General features: G+C 40.6%; 1 protein-coding gene across 1 annotated transcript in view; it reads right to left on the bottom strand.

The window, feature by feature from the left end:
• LOC139467423 (uncharacterized) overlaps nt 1-16,068 on the bottom strand; it is a 46,135-nt gene extending 30,067 nt beyond the window's left edge. The window contains exon 1 of the mRNA XM_071248986.1: nt 15,819-16,068. The gene's annotated coding sequence lies outside the window, so the exon portion shown is untranslated. The remainder of the gene's footprint in view (nt 1-15,818) is intronic.
• Nucleotides 16,069-17,150: the final 1,082 nt, after the last annotated feature.

The following is a 17,150-nucleotide window of genomic DNA, read 5'->3' as shown; positions in this document are numbered from 1 at the left end:
CGGACAGGATTCAACAGCCAGGGGGCACCTTCACGACATCCAGCTCGGAATGCCGGAACACAATCCATCTCAATCTACCAGTGTTGTTGACACGGTACAAAATACCAGGTTAAAATAGGGTACGAGTGAATAACATATGCCGCTTCTCTGAGCCTGCTTACTTCGGCAATCGAACCCGGGTCTTCGGCGTGACGAGTGAGCGCTTTAACCACTAGGCTACCCGACCGCCCCTATCATCTTTTGAGTAGTTTAAAAAAATACAGAGTGTCATGAAGACTACAGTTGCCAAATCGGAACAATAAGGAACATCTCAGTACTGTTTTTATATTGTTATATATCCCAATTTACAATAATGGAGATAAAGCTGGACGACAAATCACATTAACATTTCCTCTAAACTTTTATGGCAATTGTAAAAATATCCCTTGAATTTTACTCCAAATTCCGGCGATCCGAACAAGTCCGAATCATACCGTTATTTGACGTATATACGGCATTCCAAATGCTATGGTATGTGGCAAGCAAGATAAATGTGACGGTAATCATACTGAATGTCACATTCATAGAAGTTATACGTCCACTATATTTACACGCCACACATCGTGCCTTGCATACTCAGAGTGTGCTTGGTCACAAACATCGGAGAACGGAGCAGAACGGAACAGAACAGAGACGAACGGAACAGAACGGAAAAGAACGGATCTGAGATGGTATAATTATACTTCAACATCCCGATCCCAATATCCAGTGTATAAGGAAACAGAGCAACGTGAGTTTGAGACATCTCTTCACGGAACGGACGCTTGAAGGTATACGAGCATGTAGTTTGATCAATCTGTGTATCATGTTTGTTTGAAGTTTATATACATATTATATATACTGGATTATAAGTACTGACATGATGATGATAGACTTGCACACCATAATAAAGAATTAACAACATGTTGTAATTGATATCCATGACCAATGGATAAATGCATTTGAAAAGAGTTAATCATTAAAAAGGAAATAAAATTACGTTTTTAAAACTATTGCCATGGAATATGTGAAGCCCATTTCTGGTGTCCCCCGCCGTGATATTGCTGGAATATTGCTAAAAGCGGCGTAAAATCAAACTCACTCACTCACTATTGCCATGGAACCATTATATATTGAACGGTTTTGTAAATGACACGAGAAACAAGTTGCAAATATTTCTTTTTATTTAAAGTACAAGAATTATAACATTTGTCTCTGATAAACTCGAATGCGGCGTTAAACAACAAACAAACCCTCATACTTGAAAATTTAATTTGACAAAAATCATAGACCTTTTTATATAACATGTTGTCATCTATCAAAAAGGAACTCTGCTACAAATACAATGTGATTAGGGTTGTGGATCTAACATCATTTCAATATCGTCTTGGTATCACCTTCATGGCGCGACTTTGCCTACCACGACTTGCCCCCACTTGCACAAAGCGATATTAGTGCTAAGATGATCTTAACTCCCATTCTTTAACATAGGCTTACAATAGTCTTAGCGCTAAGATCGTTTTGTGCAAGTGGGCGCAGGTCGTGGTAGGAAATCTGCAAGTTGGGTTCAGTAATTGAACATATGATCCCTCAAACACTTCACAATCAACCCAACAAAGATCTGGCCGGAGATTGACCCCAGAAACAACTGATGTGCCCCACCCATATCGGCTACCCTCCCCGTGCCAACGTTGTTGCCTTATCTCGGAATCTGTAGATAGTATCTACGTTTGTTTTACATTACATTAAGTCTGGATTTAGCTATTGTGAGCATTTAATGTACACCGAAGTTGGTGATTTGGCTTGGCGACTACCTGGCGTCTACGATTCTCATGGAACAGTTGTATACACGCTGTTATAAGTTGTGGGTTCTGATTGACTCGTGAGCAGTGGTAGCCTAGTGGTTAAAGCGTTCGTTCGTCACACCAAAGGTCCGGGTTCGATTGCCCAAATGGGGGCAATGCGTGAAGCCCATTTCGAGTATTTCCTGCTGTAATATTGCCAAAAGCGGCGCAAAACCATTCTTATTCATTTATTCTGATTGACTCTAATACAGTCCTACCACCTGCAGTAGCCTTGCGTGATAGTGTGTTTGTTGTTTAACACACAACAAGGCAATCTTCCAGCTATATGATGGCGGTCTGTAAGTGATCGATACCATGAACAACCCTTGCAAACATCGTAGTACGATGACACTAAATCAACCAAGTCACAAAGTCGCCTGTGTTCAAACGAAACATATGCTTTACCCATACATTCGAGTGTACGGAAATTTGTATTATGACCAACTTCTAGACCAATCTGTAAGTAATCTTACAACCGTTCCTTATTAAGACCGACACTTTACATGACATCCCTTGTCTTCTCATTTATATTTCAGACATTTTTCAAACATCATTAGCATAGATGAGGTCTATAATTGCCCAGTGAGTACTATCGACAAAATGTTTTAGTTTCATCGACGTTTGAACTGTGTTTACTCGATCTGAGTTGTATAGTAAGTTGGGTTTAACGCTGCTTTAAACAGTATTCCAGTTATATCACGGCGTGTCAGCTTGATGTGGGAGGAAAGCCCGAAGTGATACAGGTCTCAGACGTTAATCACTTTGGGGAAACCCACGAGCACGTGTATGGTACTGACAAACCTAAAAACAATATTGGGTCGAAACTGTATAAAACCGACAACCATAGGTTGCTGACGTGCAGAAGGGATGTAACTCTGCCCGGCGAATTCTAGCGCCACAGAAGACTGGGCCACCCGTACCCCTGCGTGTGGTTTTGACAAACTCTTAACTTCATCAATTTTCGAAGCGCTCGATGCACTTATTTCTTCGAACAGGGTAAATAAATAACACTTGCCACGATCGGAAGAAATGATTACATAATTATTCTCTTAGAGGCGACTGACGGAATCAGGCACAGGAACTCGATGATAGCGTGTATAACAAAATATATTCGTATAATATAGAAAAAAATCACACCCCTCTATATACATAGAGACTAAAATCAACCCCCTCTATATACATAGTATCTATGTATATAGAGGGTGTGATTTTTTTCTGTACGAATATATTTTGTTATACACGCTATCATCGAGATCCTGTGGGATCAGGCGGTCAGGCTCGCTGACTTGGTTAATGCATGCATCGTATCCCAATTGAATGGATCGATGCTTATAATGTCAATCACTGGATTGTCTGGTTCAGATTCGATTACTTACAGACCGCCGTCATATAGCTGGAATATTGCTTATTGCGGCGTTAAACGTCACACAAACAAACAAACACATATTCTCTACTGTGCGGGTTCCTATCGTCTCTACTCGATAATTATCCCATACTGTTGCTGAAACATATAACCTGATATCAATGTAAACATGAATGAAAGACTGATTGCCGAATCTCTTTACTTCATCCCGTAAACACCCAAGTGCTGAAGGGGCCCCTGTGACCTTCACATTGTTGATACAAACACTTCCGCTGACACTAAGCCCCATGTTGGAATAAAGCATGGCGGTAAATTGGTACGAAAACGAGAACAATGCTTGAAATTCAATAACCGCACAGGTTTTCGCGTTCATAGCCACTCACCACATACAAATGGAAGGTCTAAGAGAAATCTTAAACTTTGATGACTTAATAAAAGATAAGCTTGCCCAGCAGGTCGGTGTCCCAATGTCTGACCTTCACGCCCTTGGGTCTCCTCCGGCAGACAACTTTTCATGACCTCTGACCCTTTAGGTAAGCTCGGCGCGTAAAAGTTTGTGTAAATCAGTGCTATCAAATACATGGCGTGGGTTTGACTGGCGTACAGTGTGCCAGCGAGGCGGAAACATTGCTTGTGTCCAACACATGAAGTTCAACAGAGCATAGAATCAAATGGTCCAAGCGATCAACCAGAGCCGAGTCTTCGTCGTGACTCACCACCTGACGTTATGAACGCTTGGGCTAGTTTAAAGGGGAAACGGTTAGGTATATGACGAGAGCACGGAGCTGGTATGAAATAGGTTATTGTGCGTATCAGATGGAGTAGACAGCAACACGAGGGTCTCTTTATCAGTATGGCCAGATCATAAGGCGGGGTTCACTTTGACATCGGAATATGTCAATAATGTACAGTTATATCCAATACATCCATGCCACTTACTTCGCGGACAAGCGAACTACAGATACATATACTACATATGTAAGGAAGCACTCATCAAACATGGATACACACTATATATGTAACTACGTATCTGTGGCTTGAAAGCAATAAGTCATATTCGGCTGAATATATACTTGATATACTAGTATTTAGGCCAACATAAAAAATAAAAAACATTTACCAGATATGCATGAACCTACGCGCTACTTCAAAAAGCAAAGGCATACTATATATTCATGGGCCAATAAAAATACGAGTATATACTGGTAGCATTAAATATAGATATATTAGATATACATTTATTTATTTGGTGTAACATTAACTTGCAGGGCCTTCAATCTTCTAACATATGAATAATATTTAATTGATCGTTCGGATGGATCGGTAAAATTGCATTTCCTTTATGATGACCGTTCTCGTCTTAATTGAATTTAAATATCCGATAATGTGGTAACGAAACTGCACACAAAATTTCCTTTTCGAGGAATGGAGCAACTACATATTTTGGATCTGTGGAGAGATGAAGAGAGAGAGTTGTTCCAAGCCTGTACCAATCTGTGTGTATACTCAACAATCAAACAGAAGAACACAATACATCACTACATATACTGTACGTGCTGCAGTCGGATTATTACGACCAGCACGTTTCATCTGGCAACCGTACGTTAATTGAAATACACATGTGAGTATTTTATTTTGCACTTGGGATGGACATAAAAAATGAAACAGTCCAAGGTGCACGGTATTGGTGGATATGTTAACGCGTCCAATAGCCGAAAGAATTACTCGTTGACGTTTATTGGTGCCGTACACTGCGCCATGACGTGAATTGGAGTCATTCCGGTGTTTGCTGCACGGACTCAGCTTTGGAGAAATACAATCGTACAGTACAATGCGGAGTAGGAAACGGTGGAACGAGTGAGTTAAAATTAACCGCCGTATCGGTCATATCTCAGCCATATAGCGACGACTAGTTATAACACGCATATGTATTAAATTTACAGCATGAGCATAGCACTGAATAGTTCTTGAAAACAATAAATTGACTTGTTTATAACTTCTGAATAATTCCGCCGAGGAATCAAAAGCAAATGAGGCGATATTTTCTCATATCATATTCATGGAAAATGACAGGTTTTCATAAAAAAAACCATGAAACGATTTAGAAAATATCTTTTGACGCCAAGTTGGCGGTACACATGCTTCACAAATCCTGCAATCGACCGAAATCTGCACGGTATTTTACGATGTCGATTTCGTTACGCGATTTTGATTGGACTGTGCATAGACCCGTTAGTCCATCCAAAATATAACTCCATAATTCCATCCTAGTTCGGCAAGGGTTGAAACTGGACTTTTATAATCAGTTAACTCCCTAGCCTCGGGAAGATGAGTTGCATTTGCTATTTTAATCTCAGTGTATTCATTACGTTTGGTGACATTTAAGCCAACTGCAGTTGTCCTGGGGGGGTCGGCGCAGTGCACCTGTCATTCATCAGAAGACGCCATGATGCCTGGGGCAGGTGTGCAGGTCAGAGATAGACATGGCGTCCGCGGGTTGCAGCTGGGAAGAGGCCGCGAGCGAGGCTAAAGCAGGTTTAAGAAGTTAATTACTTACATTGAAGCATGTCATTGTTACCAGGGTGTATCTTTGGGGCCGATTCGGACCTGAGGGGTGGGGACAATACCTACACCATGCTGTGACACATATGGACGTGACGGAAGACACACGTGGTCAATGCCCAGAAGGGTCACCCGAGGGCGGTATTGTCTGACCAACCTATCGCAGGGGTCTTAAAAAGGTCAACATGTACATACATATGTCCAGTCACATTCATAAACTGCCCAGAAATACTAATGGGGCTTACACTGGGAAAACATGTCTTGTATATCATTATTCTGTTTAATATACATGCTTTCCAGATTATATACATACTAGTATACAAGTATGGCCTTGTTCTCTGTTGTTTACTTCTACTATGGGAAGTTTTTATATACAGCTCCTACTGCCTTGTTATTAACAGCTTCACTCAAATCAAACGTCTTTGGGTGCGTTACAATGTTCAGCACTATTCTATCGGTGCATAACGTTCATATACAATTACTTTTGTTCAACAAAGCTTTGCGGTATGTGGCATATGGCAAAGGTACTGTATTACCTCAATTATTTCCAAGGTGAGTAAAGGCCTGCTGAAGCCAAGGTACTTGAGGACATTCAGGTGGAGGCGTCCTACCTGATCCCCTAATTGCCCTGTCTGTACCAGACAACCATGATTCGAAATTAACGTCGCCGCTCACGGCCGCCATTTTGACGGAAGTGAAACACCACGTCACAGAGCCCGAGCTTGGGTTAACCGCCAGTGAAACAGTGAGTGAGTGAGTGAGTGGGTTTGGCTTAACGCCGTTTTGAACAGTATTTCAGTTATATCAACTTGATGTTGGGGGAAAGTCCGGAGTGATGCATATCTTGGGCGTTTATCACTTTGGTTTGGTTTGTCTGTTTGTTGTTTAACGCCGCGCACAGCAATATTCCAGCTATATTACGGCGTTCTGTAAATAATCGATTCTGAACCAAACAATCCAGTTATTGATATCATGAGCATCGATCCATGCACTTGGGATACGATGACATGCATTAACAAAGTCAGCGAGCCTGACCACCCGATCCCGTTAGTCGCCTCTTACGACAAACACATTTCCCTTTTACGGCAAGCATGGGTTGCTGAAGACCTATTCTACCCCGGATCTTCACAGATTATCACTTTGGTGAAACCCGTGAGCACGTATAAGGCAAACCTGGGAACATAATCAGGGGCGTTGTTGGATGATAGAGAGAATGCGTATATATATTAAACAATGGATATTTGACAAGGAAGTTTACTTGTTCTTCGTGCAAGTCTAGTAGTTTAGCAGCTTATTCTTGCATGTATTCGTTAAAAATTTAAAGGTGACTCGAACAATATTTGATTCAGACAATTTTAGTTAACATGCGAGGGATTGGTGCAGAGAAACCAACTAGCGGGTACACAGGTGGTCGCTTAAAGGCAACTGACGTCCGAAGCCTATTTTTTCAATTGACTTAATTGAGGTGACCGTATTTACAAAAGGCAATATAATTCTATTCAATATTAGTCCCCAGTGCCAATTAAAGAGATCCTCAGTTTTATAAGAAAATCTCAAATAGTTTCAAAACATTTCGTCTTTACAAATGGCATCGAATATATAGACATGATTATGTTCCTGTGTTTTTCAGGTGCACATTTAATTAGCCTTTGCATTCTTTTTAACGGTGCCAGCTGCGGGACAGGATAGGCTTACCTTTTCGCAACATCTGGTATCATCATTTGATAGTGATTCATAAATACATGCCTGCAATATGGTCGGACTCGTACTCAGGTTTTAGCAGATATTTCTAATGATTGTGGAATGGTTTTGACGGTTTTATTCACGAATGAGGCATTAGTTCTATCACGGTGGGGTACATTGATTGGATTGATGAGTGTGTTTGTCCCCTCCTTCTACCATCATCGTTGTTGTCAACCCATCCTTCTACCGCCATCATCGTTGTCAACCCCTTCTACCTCCATCATCGTTGTCAACCCCTTCTACCTCCATCATCGTTGTCAACCCTTTCTAACACAATCATTGTTGTCAACCCTTTCTAACACCTTCATTGTTGTCAACCCCTTCTTCCGCCATCATTGTTGTCAACCCCTTCTAACACCATCATTGTTGTCAACCCCTTCTAACACCATCATTGTTGTCAACCCCTTCTACCGCCATCATTGTTGTCAACCCATTCTACAACAATCATTGTTGTCAACCCCTTCTAACACCATCATTGTTGTCAACTCCTTCTAACATCATCATTGTTGTCAACCCCTTCTAACACCATCATTGTTGTCAACCCCTTCTAACGCCATCATTGTTGTCAACCCCTTCTAACACCATCATTGTTGTCAACCTTTCGGGGAGAAGATGCAATAGTTGGTGTCACACTAAGGACGAATGACACAAATTGCCAAATCACGACCCAAAGCAAGCATGGCAGTAGCATTTCCTTAAACAGACTACTAGAAACGCCCAACACTAAGGAGTGATTTGGTGTTTACAGGTTTATGGAAGATTTGACACGACTTAGGACAAAGTCTGTGTTGACAGGAAAGACGTTATTTATATAGATAAAGAGTGGCCTTCTACTGGGGTCACTGTGGTCAGGCTCGGCTTGGGGGAATCTCTGGTCTTCGGAGAACTGTACTGTTTATCTTCAGCGCTGACATCAACTGTCAATCAGTGCTATGTTTTCACCTTCATATTTCGACACTCCGCCATGAAAGTTCATATAGAATCTAAGATAGGTTTCGAGGATTTAAGTGGATTTGTGATTTAAAATTGTGTAAAACACGTTTCTAACAAACAAAAATTAGTGATTTCACATGAATTCTAACTTATTTATTGTTTCAGTGAGACGTTTACAGATGCTGGTACCTTCACTAATCAGTTGCTTAGTAAAGGTAACGAAACGTCGCACTGACAGAACAAAACTGTTGAAATCAATATGTCAAGGCTGTCTTCCTGCATATATAATAGGCACTAGAAGTCAGTGATACATAACATGTGTCATTAGTCATTGCCCTTCATTCAGGAATATCAGATGTTTCAGTTGTTAATGAATGCCACGGGCAAATGATATTATCTTTCATCACCCTGGGGGTTAAATGGATACACCTTTGAAAAACCCATTAAATCACTTAGTCACTTGAGCCCTCAAGTCATGAATGCCCAAACATATGTTTAATGGCTCTGTTTCTCTTGATGTTTGTTATGTAATTGCGACACCACATTATTCCTGTCAACGTCTATATATAACATCTCACTATTCCTGTCAACGTCTGTATATGACATTTCATTATTCCTGTCAACGTCGCTATATAACATCTCACTATTTCTGTCAACGTCTGTATATTACATCTCACTATTCCTGTCAACGTCTCTATATTACATCTCACTATTTCTGTCAACGTATCTATATTACATCTCACTATTCCTGTCAACGTCTTTATATTACATCTCACTATTCCTGTCAACGTCGCTATATAAATCTCACTATTCCTGTCAACGTCGCTATATTACATCTCACTTTTCCTGTCAACGTCTCTAAATTACATCTCACTATTCCTGTCAACGTCTCTACATCACATCTCACTATTCCTGCCAACGTCGCTATATTACATCTCACTATCCCTGTCAACGTCGAAGTATTGCATCATCCTACATGTCTCACCAACTCTATACTTTAACATGATTTTATCCCCGTAAACCTCACTATACTGCAAGATAACAGTATTCTTCACAACCCTTCCCAGTTCATGGCGTGGGGAAATCATGGGACATCAAGAAACCCCTCGCGCTTGGTACACACGTTTCTTATTCTCATAACAGACTATCATTACATAATTATGTAACCTCGTGGTTATCATTCCAATGTATATTCCATATATCGCATACAGTACTCTACCTATCATGCAAAAATGGCAATCAAAGAAGCAACAAGAAGTATTTAATTCCACCTAATGTAACCTTTTGGCAAAAAAATGTATGTATAACTAACTACCTTCATGATCGTCAACTCTCGAGCATAGGAATGTTAACCATGTCATATTACGAGTCCTGCCCAATTCGTATTTTTCTAAGCGACGATGTCGAGCGGGGTCCTTGCGGGGGGTCGTCATTCCTCGTTATGCGCTACGTTGACGCTGAAAAGCACATACACCCAGGTCGTTTTCCATACTTACCTAAACGAGGAGTGAAAACCGGTTTGGTATACACACGTATCGCTGCTAATATGCCGGATAGGGACAGATGTCATTAATCTTGTGAACCTATGTTTATGACTTCCAGCTTAAAACATTTTACCACAATGCCACAATTTTTGTGAAGCTTGTCTACCCTTACCCTTATTATCAAGAAAGACATTACCGCCATTAAACCTGAATAACCTGCCATGGTTTTGATGAACCACATAAAATTGGTTAAAAGCACGCGGATATTGATATCATGTTGGGACCGACCGTAAGGTAGTGAAGGGGTGGGGGGGTGGGGGGGGGGGGGGGGGGGGGATGGTGTTTTACGTCGCGTCCAAGGTTATTGCACTTATATAGCGACCGCACTGATGCCGATTTATATATTTATATTGAGATACCATGCCGCAGTTTAATATGGATACCTCACTCAGACACAGTATACTGACTTGTGTCCTTGTTTTGGCCCCTTAATGTCGAGCGCCAGACAGGGTAACAACAAGTACCATCTTTTAACGTCTTTTGATATGACGCGGCCGGGGATCCAACACCGGACCTTCCGCTCTCCGGGCGGACGCTCTACCACTGGGCCACGGGGGCGGACCGTAAGGAAGTACTGATACGTTGGAAGAAAATAGTTTAGTCACATACTGACTCGTCCTTTGAATGAAATGTACAAAACAAGGAACAATGACTATCAAATAACTAACAAATTACATTCAGACATCACAACAATACCTAATAGTATCAGATTTATACCCACACAACAAAACAGTGTTGCGCAATGCTATAGGTAAGTTATGGAATGCTGTAAGGGATATCTCCCGATCTCGACTTTTGTCCCTTACAGTATTCCATAGTAAGTTAACGTAAGTTAATTCAGGAAATAGTAATGTAACGGCTTAAATAACCGAACATAAATTTCTTAACGATTTGTTCAAAATTAGAGTTTCATATTTATGTAGAATGACAGTTTGGACAGAGAACCGAATGCGAATGATACAACTGAAAGGAATAACAAAAGACAGATATTTACCCACTAAATAAATGAAATCCTCCTGGTTTTGTCTCGTGCAGTTTGTACACCACTGGGGTCTTTTATCAAATGTGGTCCCATTCTTATAACAGTATTTCAGCTATATTAGGGCGTGTTATCTTGATGCCAAAGAGGACGTCAACGCACAGGTCGACTGCATCGGTGAAACTCATGACTGTGGTCAGACTATAGTACAGACAAACCAAGCCACATTCTGGCCCAACCCGAGATTCGAACCCACGATGAGCGTATCCTGACAAAACTAAGGGACGCTACTCTGCGTTTTCCGTATGGTATCTTGCATAAGTTGTGTTCTATGTTGATGAAATGCCATGCCCATTTGACCTATATGAAAACATATTTTTTTCAATGAACAGGACCAAGGCCACCAACGTCATTGACATTTGCACAGATAAGTTGGGTATGGGAGGTCGGCATAGCGTGCGCTACAGGTAACACAAGTCTATCGCAGGCATGAAACGCACCTGGACAACCGAGTCACCTGTATCAAACTGTATTAACTACCTGACGGGGATTGAATAATCAGCGTGACCACGCTGCCTGACCCCATGCACTCCCCGGGGCTATTTAAAGCTAGGATGACCTTTCTCGTACAATGCGGTACCTTTCCCAGATTCAAATGGCTCAAACAGTTCATAGTTCAAATGCATCACAGTCGTGTTACTACTACTAGAGAGTCCCATAGTGTTTAAGGCATTATACAACAAGGACCTTCAGATAACAAGATATCAGGGACACATAAACACAGTCAGTACTTGCTTTACAAGTTGTTACCAGAGCTCCAGATAAGCTGCGTATCTGCGTAAAATACGCATCAGAAATGCAGAAATATGCAGTAAAACAAAATCCAAGCGTATCAAATACGCAACGAACATTACATTTTAAATTTTGAAATTATAAACGGGCATTCCGTCAACCTTGCCAAACCCCACGATGACAGTTACATCATGATCATTTGCCATCACACTTTCTTGTGGAAGTATCGTGGTATTTTTGAGTCCTATAAAGCTCTCGAACCCACACGACACCAGTTTGCAGGGACTAGATGAATAGTGTTTTTAAATATTTAACTTAAATACCCACATGTGTAAAACTAGTTGGTAACAGAAATTTGAATACCCAGATAGAATTACTGATACCTAATGATTATAAAATGCATGGGTAAAATACCCACAACACCAAAAGCTTATCTGGAGCTCTGTGTTACACATTACTAAATTTAATTACAAACTGTAAAACACTTCGACGTGGGCTTTCTCCATTTCTGGCCCATTAATAAGCTGAATGACAATTTATTCCCGAACCCCAGCTGTAGAGCTAAAAACATTATCCCTCACGGAAGATAAAAGCAAGAATTGCGTTCAGTGCATGCAGAGTAATTGTGAGCAAATCATTCTGTTCAAACCATGTGTTGTAAATTAAGCGTTCAAGGTATTTAAGTACGTAAATGATAGGGCATCGGACCTTAAATGACAATATAGATATATGAGACGGCAAATTGGTAATTCAACAGACGCTCAGTGCACTCGAACAAGGAAGTTGTGCTAGACCGAGGGAATTAGTGGGTGTTGACTGTGTCCCTGTGTAATATGACATGTGACACATACCATAAGCTTCAACACTATGCTGAATATAAAGGTATAACACAGCTCCCGGTTGACAAACAAAACAAAGTCATTTCAGAATCTCAGTGTCCCATCACCATATATTCAGTTTAAGATTTGGACGTTAAATGGATGGAGTGAATGTCCAACACCACAGTTTTTAATATAACACTTATATCACGACGGCATGTACAGTAATGATTAAAATTAAACAAAACCATTTGCATAATCATAAGAAATACGTGCTAAAGGCAGAGTCCATTGTGCGATTCCCATTATATCATGAGCATGTGTTCATGAATCGCTACCATATTAGTGATGATACCAAGTGTTCGCGCAAAAGGTCAACAGCGACGGGATAAAATGACAGTCTGGGGTAAAATGACTCACTGTAACCTTCCGATCCTCATTTTAGTCAGCTAAAGATAAGCACGGGGTACTAGGGTCAAAACCTGGGCCCACTTGCACAAAGCGATCTTAGCGCTAAGATGATCGTAACTCCCATACTTTAACATAGGCTTACAATAGTCTTAGCGCTAAGATCGCTTTGTGCAAGTGGGCCCTGGTACAGAAGCCATCGGAAATAATTTACATTGTTAATGACCACAAACAATCTAGGAAGCATTTTCGGATATATACGTCATCCCGGGCACTCCCGTGGGTGTCAGGTGGACCATTTTTTACCTCGCCATGGCACCATCACATCGGTAATATGTGAAACATACTCAGAGAGAATCTTAAAAACACGAGTAATAATGTCCTCCAATGTCCGTTATAATTATGTATCAGCGTTGTTGTATCCAAATATCACTTGTCATGACACTCCGCTAAACACTTGAAATGTGACGACTAACGGGATCGGGTAATCAGCCTCACTACCATTGGTAGATGCATGTCATCGTATCCCAATTGCGTGAATCGATGCTGGTGATATCAATCACTGGATTGTGTGGTCATGACTCGATTAACTGACCGCCGTCATGTAGCTGGAGTCATACTGCTGAGTGCGGCGTAAAAAAACAAACAAACAAACAATAAACATCACAGCGACACGCTTCTGTCACTCTCTCCGTGAGCAGTAATGAAAACATACCTTCATGTAAAGTCACTGAAATATTTAATTATTTATATTGCTAATTATAATTGTGGATTCAAACCAGATATATATATAGACACGTGTGTTCACCTCCCGCTGATATACTCGTGTACGGTTTGCTGGGTGTATGTCAACCGGTACCTAAGTTACCTGAATTGATTGCAAATGTCGAGAAACAAATTGAACCCTGCACAGAGCAAATAAAGACGAGATTGGAAGATTTTTTTCATGATCTGTATTATCACCGCTGCGAGTGCGCGTAATGCCTGACGACGAAATACGTGTCAACAGAGAGCACAATCCGCATTCCAATGTACAGGTGTGATTGCTGCCGCCACAGTAATATGTTTATTTGTTTGTTGTTTAACGCCGCACTCAGCAATATTCCAGCTATAGGACGGCGGTCTATGAATAATCCAGTCTGGACCAGATAATCCATGATTGACAACATGTGCATCGATCTACGCAACTGGGATACGATGACATGCATCAACCAAGTCAGCAAGCCTGACCACCCGATCCCATTAGTCGCCTCTTACGACAAGCATAGTCGCCTTTTAAGGCCAGCGTGGGTCTGAAGACCTATTCCAAAACAGATCTTCATGGGTCCCACAGTAATATGAAAAAAGGCAAGTGAACAACTAAAGACAATTTAAACATCGGTAAAAAAATATGGTCAATTCTAGAAATATGCATTCTCCATTATCCACCAAAAGAGAATAAAAGGCGTGTATTTTCACGCAAAATCAGTCTTCCAGCCCCCGTTCACCCCCTGTTATGTCTCAGTGGGACGTCTTTATTGTGGGGGCCTTACTGTTTAAGATGCGTGTATGTTTTACAGGTTTACAAATTACACTTTTTAATGTTATGATACATATTGTTTACAAACTGACACACTCAATGCGTGTGAGATTGATAGTATTTCGTCCCTTTCTAACGAGTAATTTCGTATATATTTTGTATTCCAACCCTTACAAAGGTGCACTGGATGGAATAGCCTTTATACTCATAAGGCCTGATATGTTTATATATGGTATAATAGTGTTCCTCTTTGGGAGAGGAGAAAACATATATTGCGTTGTGAGTTTGTGGGCCTGTCTTATATCTCTCTTCACATATTGAATTAATTTAGGGTATGTATGGTACAAATTACGATAAAATCATATTAAATTGATTTCCTACATGCACCCGAGTGCCAAAATTACCATCAGTTGGGAATATGACCACATAACAACTCGTTTGAAATTTCATTAATTTACTTAACAGATTAACTGATTATGCAGGTAGTGAAACGTGATCAGAATTAAGGGTATATAATAATTTAGAATTTCGTTTTTACTGTCTTGTTACTTTTTTAGCATGTGTTTTATTTGTGTTTATTTACCAGGCATTCTTGTCAGTTGAGGCAGGGAGGAGTGTTTACCCCAAATAGTGATCGAGTTAATTTACCAGAAGAATTTGTCAAATAAATTATTGGTATTTTCAGGCTAGTTATATTTTGACGGAGTGAATCAATCAATTTTGTAAATGACATGAAGTTTCAGTTGTTTTGAAAAATGGCTTAATTTAGACATTGACTGTAGAAAAAAATAAAACAGGTGTGCCCTGACGACTACAGCGACAAGGTGTTACCGAGGCCGGCATAGTGATTCACACATTTCCATATTAACGAATGACAATTACGTCGTAATGTACCTATAGGGGCGTTCTCGGCGGCAATAGTTTCCGGGCTAACAGGGTTATACTGTGTAGAAGAACAGGGATGTAATAATTACCCTTACATCACACATAAACGTTATACCTTCACAAGACAAAGTGATCCGATTAGCGAATAGGTTTATCCATTGTATTGTAATCTAAACATACCTATATTATATGTGTTATACCTATTTACCTATATATATACACGACAGCCTACCAACTTACCATTACGTTCCATATACCTACTGACCATATCAAGTTATAATACATGCACCAAACACACCCGACACTTTTTGTACGCATTCTAAACACATGTGGTAAGGTCTTTCAAACCAAAGGTCGTCTTTCATTGACGACGTCAAATCAATATACGAGAATCACACTGACTGCCTTACCTGTGACTTCAAAGACGCCGGTCAGGTAAATTCCAAATCCAGTGATGTTATATCCCACGTTCTCTACACTACCATTTCAGCTTGTCAGTGCTGATTACGAACAAGCTAGTCCAGGCTTGGACCTTGGCGTCTTTCAAGGAACAATCACGAAATGTGTTCCCTCAGTGATGAGAGCGTTCACTGACTGAGTTGACTGTCCCCGACCAGCGTGTTGACTGTCACCCGCTCGCCTCGGCTGCCGCTTGAACCGAAGTGGGGACCACCGCATACCTTGCCATGCATGCCTGACTCGCGGACACCGATACACACTCGCCTCGATATAACGCGCATATGGGGTTAATCCCACCACACACCCGGAATTTGACTTGTTTTCTGAAATGATTGGAATTTTATATTATTTGAACTCCTGTTTATGATACCATGTACGTAAATGGAATATTTAAACTGAACTTTAACGTTTATTTATATTTTTATTTTAAAAAACCCAAACATTTCGCAATACTTTTTTTTATAATAATAGTTATTAAAAACATTACAAATCGGAACATGATCACACCGGTGACTTTAAACGTTGCGACATAAGGACTCGTAATCACCATGAATCATAAACAGATTTCGTGACAACACGTTCTAAAGGCGACTTTCATGGGTAGTTAATCATAAGTATCCGACAGCCACCCGCCCAACTGGTCAGATCGCTTGTTATGTTAGGGGTATCATTGTCGGGTGGGTCAAATGGCGACATTCCAGTTAAACGCGCAGTAGCGGGGTAGAAAATCTTGCCCCCCGGTGACGCCAACGGGACAGTTAAAGCTATTCAGAAACAAAAGATATAGACTTCTGATGCACAGAAAGGGGTGATCAACAATTTCAGGCGACAGGTAGCACTCTCATTGTGAGAAAGGCGCTTTCTAAGTGGACTTATCAAAACACTAGACGGATTTATGAGAAGATTTACCGCAGTAGCCATTCAAGACACTTGGGTAAAAGTTACAAAAAGAATTTATGACGTTTATATAACTTCCTTCGCCCAAGTTATTTTTGTGTTTTATTTGTGAGTGAGTTATAATTTAACGTCGCATCGGCATTATTTCAGCCATACAGCGACGAGAACATGTTTAAATAGTTACAAGTCCGTCATATTAATACAGTAAACTACGGTTATAACGAACACGGTTATAACGAACTGGCGGATATAACGAACTTACTTTTTAGTCCCGACTATTTGCTGTAGTTATGCTGTATATATGCTTATAACGAACTACGGTTATAACGAACTAAAAATAGTAGTTCCTTTGAGTTCGTTATAACCGTAGTTTACTGTACATCAAA

Source organism: Haliotis cracherodii, unplaced genomic scaffold, assembly GCF_022045235.1.
Source record: "Haliotis cracherodii isolate W230 unplaced genomic scaffold, xgHalCrac1.p SCAF_2, whole genome shotgun sequence".
In the NCBI taxonomy this organism is placed as follows: Eukaryota; Metazoa; Mollusca; class Gastropoda; order Lepetellida; family Haliotidae; genus Haliotis; species Haliotis cracherodii.
Note: the sequence above shows the minus strand (reverse complement) of the source record. Positions and strands in the feature narration are given on the sequence as shown.